The sequence below is a fragment of the Gymnoscopelus microlampas genome, assembly GCF_963454915.1.
Source record: "Gymnoscopelus microlampas genome assembly, chromosome: 24".
In the NCBI taxonomy this organism is placed as follows: domain Eukaryota; kingdom Metazoa; phylum Chordata; class Actinopteri; order Myctophiformes; family Myctophidae; genus Gymnoscopelus; species Gymnoscopelus microlampas.
Genome location: NC_139961.1, coordinates 35,372,477 through 35,386,898, shown reverse-complemented (window position 1 = coordinate 35,386,898; position 14,422 = coordinate 35,372,477).

Here is a 14,422-nt window from a genome sequence, read left to right as displayed (position 1 = left end):
TGGGATCCAAATAATCGAGCTGTGGGGCCTAGGACACACCCTTTGCGTGCAAATTTGAAAAGGAATGTGGTGCCACAAATGTGATCATGCCAAGTATTGATGCCAAACAATGTGTCTCACGTCAAGGCACTGGCCCTCAAACAGGTTTAGTGAAAAATCTATTGTTACCTGGTGTTTATCGGTTATCTGTTTGTGCAGACGTTGCTGAAAAAGAGCAGTCATGCTCAGCATTCCTAACCTGCTCAGAATACCTCTCACTCTCTCTCTCTCGCATTGCTTCATCATTGCATCACATCGCATTATCATCATCATCATCATCATCATCATCACCTATCCTGAGTTAAATATAGGTTAAAACAAATCTCTTCATCACTGGAAAAAGTAAATAAAATAAAAAAAGTTTTATCTATTAGCCTTTGACCCATAAGTCACACTTTTACTTGACTTGTGAGTCAGTTAATTTTTAAAACATTAATGAAAGGAAAAAGGACAATTATTCTATTTAAGAAAACTCAACAGGGAAAAGAAAATGTAAATAACATTGAAATAAAAAGGAGTAATGCTAAAACCTAGGTAAAGGCAATGCTAAAAAGGTGTGTCTTAAGATTTATTTTGAAACTGTCCATGGATTCAGAGAGCCGCAGGTTCACAGGCAGGCTGTTCCACTTTGTAGGACCATAGTAGCTGAAGGCCTTTTAGTTCTAGTTTTATCCTCTGGAACATTTAAGACACCAGTGCCAGGGCCTGAGAGCTGTACCAGGCACATAACAAAAGAGCATTGCAGATAAATAGGCAGGTGCATTTCCATTTAGTGATTTAAAAACCAACTAGAAAAAGTGCTCCTCGGAGCACAACTCTCCGCTGTTGGGAATGTTGGGAATGTTCTATCTGTATAAGTGTCCTATCCGTCCTGTCTGTATAAGTGCCCTATCCCTCCTGTCTGTATAAGTGTCCTATCCGTCCTGTCTATGTAAGTGTCCTATCCGTCCTGTCTGTGTAAGTGTCCTATCCGTCCTGTCTGTGTAAGTGTCCTATCCAATTGTTACAGTATCCGCCATTTCTCAACCATTTCGTGATTGTTCCTGTCTTACCTCACTCTTACCAGACTTGTGTTGGGCATGTTGGGAATGTTCTAATTCTTATGTTCTAACTGTCCTATCCATCCTGTCAGTATAAGTGTCCGATCCGTCCTGTCTGTATAAGTGTCCTATCCGTCTGTATAAGTGTCCTATCCGTCTTGTCTGTATAAGTGTACTATCCGTCCTGTCCATGTAAGTGTCCTGTCTGTGTAAGTGTCCTATCCCTCCTGTCTGTATAAGTGTCCTATCCGTCCTGTCTGTATACTGTAAGTGTCCTATCCGTCCTGTCTGTATACTGTAAGTGTCCTATCCGTCCTGTCTGTGTAAGTGTCCTATCCGTCCTGTCTGTGTAAGTGTCCTATCCGTCCTGTCTGTGTAAGTGTCCTATCCGTCCTGTCTGTATAAGTGTCCTATCCGTCCTGTCTGTGTACTGTAAGTGTCCTATCCGTCTGTGTAAGTGTCATATCCCTCCTGTCTATATAAGTGTCCTATCTGCCAATTATGTATCAGCCATGCAGCCATTTCGTGATGGTTCCTGTCTTACCTCACTTACTCACAAAGTGACGCCATGTATTTATACAGTATTTCACCGTATTGTCACGTGTCACATGAGGCTTGACCAATCGGTGTGTCATATTTAGAAAGTGAAAACAATACTCTCCTGCGGAGAGTAATAAAAGGACCTTAAAATCAATTCTAAAACTAACAGGCAACCAGCGGAGTGACTTTAAAATGGGTGTGAGTGATGTGCACATCACCATGCCAGCTTGTGATGGACATTTCCATCAATATTTTATTTTTGCCACGGACATGCAAAACGAGTGATCAATAATAATACAGAAACACATAAGCTTAGCCCCAAATGTATACAGTACTATGGACTCTTAATGTGCCATAGTGTTTACTCTATTCCACTGCTACACATTTTAAAACAAGCCACTTATAAAAAAAAAAATCACACTCTGTGTGAAGGTAGCGGCGCCTTTGAATACATTATGTCATCGATATGTGTTTATAATGTGTTTATAGCCATGTGTCATGTGAAGCTTGACCAATCACTTTGTTGACGGGTCTGACCAATCAGAGCGTCGACGACAGATAAAGTTAAATTGAGGATCTAACTTTAAATAACTTACCTAGAAGGAGACTTTAGCCAAATAAAAATATATACAAAAAAAAACATGAGGAAATAAAAAATAAACCTTGACATCATAGTGATGTCATGAATAGTCCCCTTGCCTGACAAATCACAACCTTGACGGGCCTGACCAATCAGAACCTTGACGGGCCTGACCAATCAGAACCTTGACGGGCCTGACCAATCAGAACCTTAACGGACTCTTGGATTCTCGATCGTCTCTATCAAACCATTCTGTCATAACGGATGACTGGGTCCCGAACTCAGACTTTCTATACATTCACCCTTCATCTGTTCTTGTATCTTTCTCTTTCTATTCGTCATTTTAAATAACTTTAAATAACTTACCTAGACGGAGACTTTAGCCAAATGAATAATAAGATGAAGTCATTGTCATCGTTTATATAGACATCGAATTCTATATTCATGACATCATAGTGATGTCATGAATAGTGACCAATCACAACTTTGGCGCACCTGACCAATCAGAACGTTGACGCACCTGACCAATCAGAACGTTGACGCACCTGACCAATCAGAACGTTGGCGCACCTGACCAATCAGAACGTTGACGCAAAAGCCAGGCATAGAGGGCTAATATCCGCTCTATACCTAAAGGTATAGAGCGGCTAGCGCCGCTAAAAACTACAAGAGATCTAAATTATTTTTTGGGAAACAACACACACATCACAGCATGTTGTGAGCTTGTAGATCAGCAATTTTCTTTTTAGCCTAAAATGGCAAGCTCAAAATTTGGATGTCAGACTTATTGGCTAGCTATACTTTAAAATAAAACCTGGAGACTGCGAAGTTATCCACTGTATACTGGCAGGTGGCAGTCCTGAGACAGGCATTAAATGTGGTATGGTCCAAGTATATTCCATGTTTGGGATTTCAATAATTGGGTCTTATCATAACTGTGTAAAGTGTAAGACAGTGCTTCCATCTTACATTGCAGGACAAAAGGGCCACTTAGCTGCAAAGGTGAATGGGTGCGTATTATACCTCATATGGTTATTACAGTATATAGAGATGTCTTTTCAGAGGACAGGGGGTGACAGGAAGTTTTACCAGCTAAACTAGTTTTTTGTTTGTCAACGTAGCTAGTTGTGGTTTCCATTAAGGTGAACAGGTTCTGTAGTCTATGTTGAGAAAGTAGGCAGATGCAACAATGGAAAAAAACGTGACTGTCAAAACAGATAATTATGAGTGATTAATGAAGGGCATGGCAGGATTTAAACTTGAAATCCTGCCATGTCCTTAGATGTTACAATTTTAAAGGAATGCAGTGCCACAATAGTTTGATGCAGAGGTGCCTAACTTTAAAAACATATATATTAAAAATATTTTGAAAATATTTTAAAAAAGGGAAAAGATTATAGATAGACAATATTTTTCGTAAAAAGAAAGAAAAGGATAACAAGTGCCACGGACATAGACAAGTCTTACCACGGACATGTTTGTCCATGTACGGACATGTTGATGACCCCTGGTCAGTATGTGTGCTGCTACGTTCTGGATTAGTTGTAACCGGACAACTCGTTTTTTTGGCACACCACATAGGAGAGCATTAAGTCCAGTAACTACGAAAAAAGAATCACTGGGTTCCCCAGTTCAAATGATTTTTTTTGCCACAGAAAGGAAGGTTCTATTGGATGACAAACCACAGCATTTTCATTGAATATTTGTATTGTGCTGTCTGCCAGCTATCCATGTTGTCATGGTGCACATTTGACTCCAGTCACCAGTCACTTTCTTTCAAACATTAATCCGATTAATCCGCCCTGATTAATCAGATTTATGTCCTTTTTACTCCATATGATACTGTTTCTGACATGCACAAACAAACCAACAGCGTTATTAGAAAATGATAAGCTACTCCTGCACTTCTGTTATTAAATACATGGGAAAAGAGATAATCGACTTCAAAATCTCAAAATCGGTCAGAGGATAAAGTGTGTGGCCAAACCTAGCTCTGAGTTCAATTAGCTTGATTCAGGTCACACAGGTGTGTGTGTGTGTGTGTGTGTGTGTGTGTGTGTGTGTGTGTGTGTGTGTGTGTGTGTGTGTGTGTGTGTGTGTGTGTGTGTGTGTGCGTGTGTGTGCCTCTAGTTAGCCTTGGGGCATAGAACACTCACACACCCTTTTTTTCATAAGAATGTGGTGCCACAAGTCTGATAGCTGCCAAAGCATTGATGCCAAACAAAGACAACATCTGACTCTGAAGTGTCCGGTTACATTTGAAACATTCCATCTTTAAATGGTTGTAAATGTATTGCTGTCAAACACACAACAGTCTTTAGCATGGATTTACAATTTCAATTCAAAGGAGCTTTATTGGCATGAGAAAACGTTTACATTGCGAGACAGTAATGAATGTTCCACATTTATAAAATTATGCAAACGTTATAGACCAATTATTTGTTTACTAACATTGAGCCTGGACGCACAGGTGATTGTTTCACGCAATCAATTCCCAACCTGTTTCGGGGTGCACTGGTTTCAGCACACCCCAACCCCCTCTTGTGTGTGTTGGCTAGTGAGACGCGTCCTAACGAGACCTGATATAATGGGTTTCGTTGCGCGCATACTGGCTGCACGCAGCCAGTATGACGTCGTCTGTTAAGGGGTCTATATAATGTCAATCAAAGCTTCTTATATTGTAGGATATGCTTCTAAGAGCCGTTCATTGCTAAATGTCAAGGATAAATGTATATTTGTCCACGGACCCCCATCTGAAATTATAATTTGTGCCAGGGACCCCTGTACCAGATTTGAGTTGTTAAAATTAGGGCTGGGACTTTAACTGATTAATTTAGATTAATTAATTACAGAAAATGAACGCGATTAAAAAAATTAATCGCATTTTAATCGCGTTTGGTTTATGCACCACAGAACTCACTGGACGAGTTTCAGGTGTACCGATCATACCAGTGCACCAACCAACAGCCAACACACCCCAGTGCACGCAATGGGACAAGAAGCCGATCAGACTGCTTTGCTTGGCCCAGTGGATGGGAAATTTAGATTTAAAAAACTCTCTGATGGAAGGGTGGATAAAAACACGGTTGTGTGCAGAACTATTTTTTTGTTGCTTAAACTTATGTATTCACTCAAAAAATTCAAAATCTGTTTTAACTGAAAAGAAATTGCTTCTCAGGTCAAATATTGATATGCGATTAAACATGCAATTAATTTAGATTAATTCATTACAAAGCCTCTAATTAATTAGATTAATTTTTTGAATCGAGTCCCAGCCCTAGTTAAAATGTTTCAAAAACATTCCACATTTCTCATTTTCCTAAAGATCTTTAGGAAAATAGCAGATCTACAAGCTCACAACAACACATCGCAACACATTGAGAGCTTGTAGATTATTTGCTTAAGTGGCCTAGCTAATCCACCTGACCGATTTTGAAGTCGATTATCTCTATCCTCATGTATTATTTGTGGGAGGACAAAATATGTCCTCCAACTGCTCTGACGCAAAATGCCAACAAATCTGGCAAAACACAGCATCTTGACTAGTGCTGTATACTACTGTTGTGTATTAGCCTGTATGGCTTATAGTTATGAAACAGTATGCAAGTAAAAACAGATTATTATTATAACAAATATACATTCTACTAAAGTGAGCAGTATCATGAGTGACACAGACTGGTGTTTGCATGGGTAATGAAGGGCCCCAGATAGTTGTGAAGTCTAATTTTCATTGCCTTTTGTTATCTTGGAGACACTAAGTCTAAAGTGATCAAAGAACTTGGACAACAGCTGTTGGGGGATTCTCCCCCACCCCACCCGTTTGTTTGTATTCAATGTGAACATACAGTGCATAAAAAGGTGAATGTAATGTAACTCAGGACGAGTACAGTGGTCACATGACGTGAGGCTGTTAGGCCAGGGGCTTCGGCTCCTGGCTCCTTCTGCTGTTGCTCTGAATAAAGGCTGAATATGGAAACTCTGGGTCCGCAACGTCTCTTCTCCTCTACTTCTTATAACATCTACCAGCCTGCTAACCGCAGTTTACTGCCTCATCTGACGACGACACTACTCAATGAAATTTGCCTTTATCAGTGTTTTGAAAAGCACCTGGAGTGTCCGTTGATTATTGCAGATGAGAAGCGGCTTAGTTTGGGTTAAGCTTCTGGCTCGTCTATAGCAGATGTGATGGGGTCAGTTTTGTAACTACAATCATTTATTTTATGAGTTGCGTGCATCTGTGTGTTATAATTTATTTTATACATTGAGTGTATATGTTTCAGTTGCAATTTGTACTCTACTACTGCCCCAAGAACAGTTCCCATGGCAACAAGGGCGGATCCGCGGAGCAATTAATGGTGATCAGAGGCAGCGGTGCGAGAAACACAGGTTCAAGTTTAAGGTCACTCAGCACAGGACGAGACGGAAACGCCACGGAACAGAACGGACAGGACGCTACAACACGCACAGCAAAGAATACTACAAGTTGTAGTCTACAACACGACAGCACAGGACGCCACAGCACGCCACGAACGCATCAGCGACGCAGCCAAACGACACGTCTCAACAGAGCAGCGGTGCAGTCCAGGAAGAGGGCAGCAGCCGGGTTGAACGTTGTACAGGCAGATCGGCGCCGACGGTGCGGGTTATCTACGAGAGGCTCGAGTCAAAGAGGGGAAGCCCAGTCAACTCAGCAGAGGGGCCAAGTTACGACTTGCCCCGCGAGCTAAGTAACCCCTCTTGTGACGCTGAACGGCGTGTGCACCCCGTACCTGTAGTGCTATTTCTTAAACCCATTATTTTAGTCCTTGCATTTTATTAGTTATTTCAGCCCCACCCGACAGCTCCAAAGGGACATTTTTTTAATCCATTGTGAACACTGCCCTGGTTTATTGTTAATTGTTGCACGCTTTTATATACTGTTATTTTGATACTTTGTGGCTCTTATTTTTGGGTGCAGTGATTTTAGAGTGTTATTAGATAGTAGGCCAAGTAGGACAGTGTAACTTATCTGCATTATTTTATTTGACCCTTTAAAGGAGACCCCGGGGAGAAGAAGAGGAGGACGGATAACTATTGGACTTTATTACACGGCTTGGTTGAATGCTCGATTCTGATTGGTCAGTCATCGGTCATTATTTCTGGATAATGACCGCTGAGCTCTAACGGACCGCTGTCTAATCAGAGACTCAGAACACCTGCTCATATCAACCTGCGCTGCTTGATTTTATGCTTTATCCAACATGAGCTGTGTTCCGTCAGCAGAAATAACGGAGCAGAAATAAGACTTCCGGTTGACGATCTCTTCAGAATAAGAGTACCCTCTAGAGTAAAAAGAAACCATTGAAAACCATTGAAAAACGGTTCATTTGCACATTAAAACTATAAATTAAGCATTTAAACGAAGCTAGAAAACACATATTATGTATATTTGTAATAAAAAAAGTGTTTAACTGTTTTAATAACATAAAAAATGTATCTAAATGGATAAATGCTGTTCACTGGAGTGCATAGACTTCACAAATTGGGCGCTGGACACGAGACAGGAATTTGTGGCGGCACTTGTGACATACGCACGCGTTCAGGGAGACCCCCTCTACAACGCCACACTCTCCGCTAAGCCAGACAGGTGTATTTGGAAAAGTGGCGGGCCGTCCAGTGAGGTCAGGGGTCAGAAAACAGCCATTTTTAGTGCATAGACTTCACAAATTGGGCGCTGGACACGAGACAGGAATTTGTGGCGGCACTTGTGACATACGCACGCGTTCAGGGAGACCCCCTCTACAACGCCACACTCTCCGCTAAGCCAGACAGGTGTATTTGGAAAAGTGGCGGGCCGTCCAGTGAGGTCAGGGGTCAGAAAACAGCCATTTTTAGTGCATAGACTTCACAAATTGGGCGCTGGACACGAGACAGGAATTTGTGGCGGCACTTGTGACATACGCACGCGTTCAGGGAGACCCCCTCTACAACGCCACACTCTCCGCTAAGCCAGACAGGTGTATTTGGAAAAGTGGCGGGCCGTCCAGTGAGGTCAGGGGTCAGAAAACAGCCATTTTTAGTGCATAGACTTCACAAATTGGGCGCTGGACACGAGACAGGTATTTGTGGCGGCACTTGTGACATACGCACGCGTTCAGGGAGACCCCCTCTACAACGCCACACTCTCCGCTAAGCCAGACAGGTGTATTTGGAAAAGTGGCGGGCCGTCCAGTGAGGTCAGGGGTCAGAAAACAACCATTTTTAGTGCATAGACTTCACAAATTGGGCGCTGGACACGAGACAGGAATTTGTGGCGGCACTTGTGACATACGCACGCGTTCAGGGAGACCCCCTCTACAACGCCACACTCTCCGCTAAGCCAGACAGGTGTATTTGGAAAAGTGGCGGGCCGTCCAGTGAGGTCAGGGGTCAGAAAACAGCCATTTTTAGTGCATAGACTTCACAAATTGGGCGCTGGACACGAGACAGGAATTTGTGGCGGCACTTGTGACATACGCACGCGTTCAGGGAGACCCCCTCTACAACGCCACACTCTCCGCTAAGCCAGACAGGTGTATTTGGAAAAGTGGCGGGCCGTCCAGTGAGGTCAGGGGTCAGAAAACAGCCATTTTTAGTGCATAGACTTCACAAATTGGGCGCTGGACACGAGACAGGTATTTGTGGCGGCACTTGTGACATACGCACGCGTTCAGGGAGACCCCCTCTACAACGCCACACTCTCCGCTAAGCCAGACAGGTGTATTTGGAAAAGTGGCGGGCCGTCCAGTGAGGTCAGGGGTCAGAAAACAGCCATTTTTAGTGCATAGACTTCACAAATTGGGCGCTGGACACGAGACAGGAATTTGTGGCGGCACTTGTGACATACGCACGCGTTCAGGGAGACCCCCTCTACAACGCCACACTCTCCGCTAAGCCAGACGGGTGTATTCGGAAAAGTGGCGGGCCGTCCAGTGAGGTCAGGGGTCAGAAAACAGCCATTTTTAGTGCATAGACTTCACAAATTGGGCGCTGGACACGAGACAGGAATTTGTGGCGGCACTTGTGACATACGCACGCGTTCAGGGAGACCCCCTCTACAACGCCACACTCTCCGCTAAGCCAGACAGGTGTATTTGGAAAAGTGGCGGGCCGTCCAGTGAGGTCAGGGGTCAGAAAACAGCCATTTTTAGTGCATAGACTTCACAAATTGGGCGCTGGACACGAGACAGCTATTTGTGGCGGCACTTGTGACATACGCACGCGTTCAGGGAGACCCCCTCTACAACGCCACACTCTCCGCTAAGCCAGACAGGTGTATTTGGAAAAGTGGCGGGCCGTCCAGTGAGGTCAGGGGTCAGAAAACAGCCATTTTTAGTGCATAGACTTCACAAATTGGGCGCTGGACACGAGACAGGAATTTGTGGCGGCACTTGTGACATACGCACGCGTTCAGGGAGACCCCCTCTACAACGCCACACTCTCCGCTAAGCCAGACAGGTGTATTTGGAAAAATGGCGGGCCGTCCAGTGAGGTCAGGGGTCAGAAAACAGCCATTTTTAGTGCATAGACTTCACAAATTGGGCGCTGGACACAAGACAGGTATTTGTGGCGGCACTTGTGACATACGCACACGTTCAGGGAGACCCCCTCTACAACGCCACACTCTCCGCTAAGCCAGACAGGTGTATTTGGAAAAGTGGCGGGCCGTCCAGTGAGGTCAGGGGTCAGAAAACAGCCATTTTCAGACCCCCTCTAAAAAATGATTTTTTGAAATAGTGAAAATAGACGATTAGCATGCAGATATACGTCAGAATCACTTGTCAAAGGCCTGCCAAAATACATTTTTGACGACAAAATCAACTGTAGATTTAGTCGACTAAAATCGTATTATATTTAGTCGACTAAAACTACACTAAAACAAACATTTAAGGTGAATAAAATATGACTAAAACTAAATTAAATGTTATTCAAAAGACTATGACTAAAACTAAATAAAAACAACAACAGGTAACGTCAGTCTGTGATATTAATCTACATTTTTTGTGTTAAATTGTGACTGTAGCCTGAATGATCAGCGGCCAATTGTAAGCAAGAACAGATTGTTATAATTGTAAGTAAGTAATAGTAAGTGCCACGGCAAATAGCTGTCTCATGTCTGGCTTAGCGGAGAGTGTGGCGTTGTAGAGGGGGTCTCCCTGAACGCGTGCGTATGTCACACGTGCCGCCGCAAATAGCTGTCTCGTGTCCAGCGCCCAATTTGTGAAGTCTATGCACTAAAAATGGCTGTTTTCTGCCCCCTGAGCTCACTGGACGGCCCGCCACTTTTCCAAATACACCTGTCTGGCTTAGCGGAGAGTGTGGCGTTGTAGAGGGGGTCTCCCTGAACGCGTGCGTATGTCACAAGTGCCGCCACAAATAGCTGTCTCGTGTCCAGCGCCCAATTTGTGAAGTCTATGCACTAAAAATGGCTGTTTTCTGACCCCTGACCTCACTGGACGGCCCGCCACTTTTCCAAATACACCTGTCTGGCTTAGCGGAGAGTGTGGCGTTGTAGAGGGGGTCTCCCTGAACGCGTGCGTATGTCACAAGTGCTGCCACAAATAGCTGTCTCGTGTCCAGCGCCCAATTTGTGAAGTCTATGCACTAAAAATGGCTGTTTTCTGACCCCTGACCTCACTGGACGGCCCGCCATTTTTCCAAATACACCTGTCTGGCTTAGCGGAGAGTGTGGCGTTGTAGAGGGGGTCTCCCTGAACGTGTGCGTATGTCAAAAGTGTTGGCGCCAACAGCCGTCTCCTGTCCAGTGTCCAGTATTGTCTGAAATTGGCACTTTTCTTACGTCAGGCCGCACTGGGCGGCCTGCCACTTTCTTTTTTTTTTACAAATTATCTCTCAAATGTTCACCAATATTCTCTACTGGTCTGTATCCATTTTCTATCAAGTTTAGGGGCGCTCAGTTATGGAGAAGTACACACACACACACACACACACACACACACACACACACACACACACACACACACACACACACACACACACACACACACACAACACACACACACACACACACACACACACACACACACACACACACACTAAAAATGTACTAATATTTCTCTATCTTTTTTTATGCTGTGTTTCCATGTTGTATATATGTTGTTAAATAATATAAATTTGTAATATTTTTTTTCTGATTACTTTTGTATTTGTATTGTATTTTAGTTTTTAAATACGTGAGATCAACTTTATAAACCCCAAATTCTTCTCTTTTTTTTATCTCGCTTGCACTATCTACTATTATTATTTGTAGCATATTTTGTGGTCTCTTTTATCATTGTTTATTTGCTTCTGCAATAAACAATATTATATCATCATCATTTTCCAAGAGTGACCTGGCCTAGAGTCATCATTATTACAACAATGGACAAACAATACAAAAACAATACATATATGTAACACACACAAATCAATATCCAGTTAAAGTGCAAAACAGTCCTAAGTGCACATTTAATGGGGGTCAATAGCCAATTTCAAACTGGAACAACCTGGCACTTAGAAGTGATCTAGTATAAGCCATTTAAAAAGACATAATGTACATCATAAATGTATTTTTTAAATACAATTGTGTCTTTCTTTTTTAAACTTGCCACTTAGAAGTGTTTTAGTATGAGCCATTTAAAAGGCATACATCATAAATGTATTTTTAAATTAGATTTGTGTCTTTTAAAAAACATAAAAAACTCACGCTCTTATTTTGAAGGCAACCGGAACCCTTATTTCTGCTAGCTCGAAAACCGGAAGTCCAATTTCTGCTGACGGAACGGAGCTTCCAACATGACAGCCATGTAAACAAACAACCAATGTCATTTACAACTAAACGTTGCTCTCAATAATGTTTTTGAAAACATTTGAAGTGAGAAATAGACGATGCAATAACCGAAAAGTCATTCTATTTGATCCACTACACTTCCTTGTTTATCGTGGCGCAACAACGGGGGAATACCAAAACGCTCGCCCCAAAACATAGTCGCCCCGGGGCAAATCCGGCGGTATTACAGGCAAATCGGCAGTAAATAGAATGGGGGGCGAGTGTGTTTTGGGGCGAGTTTTTTTCCATTTCGTCATTTGTTTTTGCGAGGCGAACTTGTCCGCCCAGCCCAATACTTATGGAATACTTTCATTGCCGTAAGCAAGGAAATACTTTGTTTTGTTGTTACGTTTGGGTAAATGTATTTATGTATTTATTAAGTAGCCGTGTAATAAGCGGGATAATGCATGGGGAGGTAGTCATTATTGAAATTTAAAGCCCTTCAGGGCGATTAACCACCTCGGCTGCGCCTCGGTGGTTAATCGCCCTGTCGGGCTTTAAATTTCAATAATGACTACCTCCCCATGCATTATCCCTTGCATATGGACTGTGCTCTGCTCCAAAAGAAACGAGACCATACGGACATTTGCTAAAAGAGTAGGACTGTGAATGTGATCACCTGTTATATCTGTTTTTATCCTTTTTTGGCAAACTTGTTTTATTGCACCCTTGCTCTTTATTGTTTTACTCTGCTCAACCCTGGTATTAAGAACCTGTTTTAGAAGTGTTACTTGAGTTCCTGGGCTCATTACCCTCCAGGTGGCGTAGTCGGCTCTAAAAATAATAATTGTTATTTCCACCTCGCCACACAGACAGCAGGGGTGTACTGAAGTCCATTTACCTCACGTATTGATCAAAAACAAACATACGCACCTCTCTACGAACGCTTACAAAAGCTGCCGAGTGTCAGCTAGAGTTCTCAAATTCTGCCCGAACCCGACCCTACCTGACCCGATGTTTGGGCCCAAATCTATGCAAATCAATCGGGCTGTTTAAAAGCTATCTTGCACAACTTTTCAATAGTGGCATGTTTCACTTTACTAATTTAAGTAAATAGGACCGACATTTTTTGCTTGCAGCCCTTGGACTTTTGGTATTTTGCTGAGTGGCCCCTGAGCCATCTTAAGTTGAGTAGCCCTGGTAGTCAGGGGATATTAAAAAAGTCTTGGAATAAATTCCTTACCAAAAAAAATCTTCACCAATGTGTTTGCAAAGGTGTCTAGTAACACATCACAACTTTATTTAAATTCAGTATCCCTAGGAGAAATTTTGACAGCTCCTTAAAGTTGGAGTACCCACCATAACCTTGGTTAAAAAAAAAATCCCCCAAAAAAATCCAAATTTAATTCTGTTTTAAGTAGCATGTGAGGTGTCAAATTAGGGTGTTTTTATGGTTCTGAATCCATTGCAATCATTTGTTTTGCACCAAAACCACTCCTTGGGCTAAAAACGGCCCAATCTCAATGGGCTTTTTACACAAAAAGTATACATGGCTATGGCCGTTTTTAGCCCAAGGAGTGGTTTTGGTGCAAAACAAATGATTGCAATGGATTCAGAATCATAAAAACACCCTAGTTTGACCCCTCACATGCTTCTATACTGTCTTCAATACATCTCAGAGGCAAATATTGTACTTTTACTCCACTACAATTATTTGAAAACTTTAGTTACTAGTTACTTTGCAGATATAAATTATTACATTATAAAACATACATTAACCACTTTAGTGCTATTTTATATACCTAGGCTATTTGAAAATAGCCTATCTACAAGTACTTTTGGTACTTTAAGTACATTTTGATACCAATACTTCTTTATTCAAGTACATTTTTAATTCCGGACCTTTACTTGTAACAGAGTCCTTCCACATTGCAGTATTCATACTTTTACTTAAGTCAAACTTTTGAGTACTTTTTCCACCACTGTAATATCAAAACAGCCCTGGAGAATTTCCTGTTTACTGGTAGTTCACAGAAAGAACTAAACTCCAAGTGTTTATACAATCCAGCCAGGTCTTGTGTATGTACACTATAGGCTAAAATGGATTGTGCATGATTAAAGGAGGAGTGAAACTGCATGTTTAAGTGCTTTGTGTGTTCAGTGCATTTTAAACACTTTATTCAGACGTTATAGGACATGGCTCATCAATGAATGAAACGTGGTAACAATCTGATTTTCTCTTCCACAGAGAACAAATAAATGTAATACTTGAATGTACATTAATGATGGAAATTAACTCACCACGCACAGACTTAATGAATGTACACATCTGCAAGCATAAAATACACAGACTGAATCCAATAGGCTATAATTGTATACACATATCATAGCCTAGTCTACTATGTAATGATATCAGGGGTCATCGCCATGCTGGCT